Source organism: Chrysochloris asiatica, unplaced genomic scaffold (genome assembly GCF_000296735.1).
Source record: "Chrysochloris asiatica unplaced genomic scaffold, ChrAsi1.0 scaffold06698, whole genome shotgun sequence".
NCBI lineage: Eukaryota > Metazoa > Chordata > Mammalia > Afrosoricida > Chrysochloridae > Chrysochloris > Chrysochloris asiatica.
Window position 1 is genome coordinate 2,005 of NW_006415216.1, and position 733 is coordinate 2,737.

At 43.9% G+C, this 733-nt stretch overlaps 1 pseudogene; it reads left to right on the top strand.

Annotated features, from left to right (window-relative positions):
- The first annotated feature begins 411 nt into the window (after positions 1 to 411).
- On the top strand, positions 412 to 681 carry LOC102813551 (annotated as a pseudogene).
- Positions 682 to 733: the final 52 nt, after the last annotated feature.

Sequence of the window (733 nt, forward strand, 5' to 3'; positions counted from 1 at the left end):
AAGCAATTAATCCATTTCTTTTAACTCTCCTCTGAAGTTCAGGGTTCCAGAATTTTCATCTGTGTCTGTTTCATTATTCTCTCATATTTTTATTGTAAAGGATCCAGATAGTGTGTCTGTTTCTGGAAGTCTTTTTGTTGAGTATAAGAATTAGTTTTTATCCTCCCTTAAAGTAGAGCCATACCTAGTGTATGGGATTATCATTGCTAATCTATTGATGAATCCCCTCCACATGGGTCACATGGGTTGCAATCAAGGGCAAAGGAACCTTGTTCACTAATCTGTAGTGAATATTTTCACATGTATTTTACTACATGAAAAATATGGTGTCACCATTAGCCCAGCTTGAGCCGCTGTAATCCCTCTCCCAGGACACTGCAGCAGTCGGCCCATATGTGCTCCCCAGGAACCATGTGTGACTGAAAGGCTGTGATCAAAAATGCCGACATGTCGGAAGAGATGCAACAGGACTCAGTGAAGTGCGCTACGCAGGCGCTGGAGAAATACAACATGGAGAAGGGCATCGCTGCCCACATCAAGAAGGAGTTTGACAAGAAATACAACCCCACCTGGCACTGCATCGTGGGGAGAAACTTCAGTAGTTTTGTGACACATGAAACTAAGCACTTCATCTACTTCTACCTGGGCCAAGTGGCCATTCTTCTGTTCAAATCTGGTTAGAGCATGCACTGGGCCCACCCACCCAGTGATCCATCCAAAACCAAGGACTGTA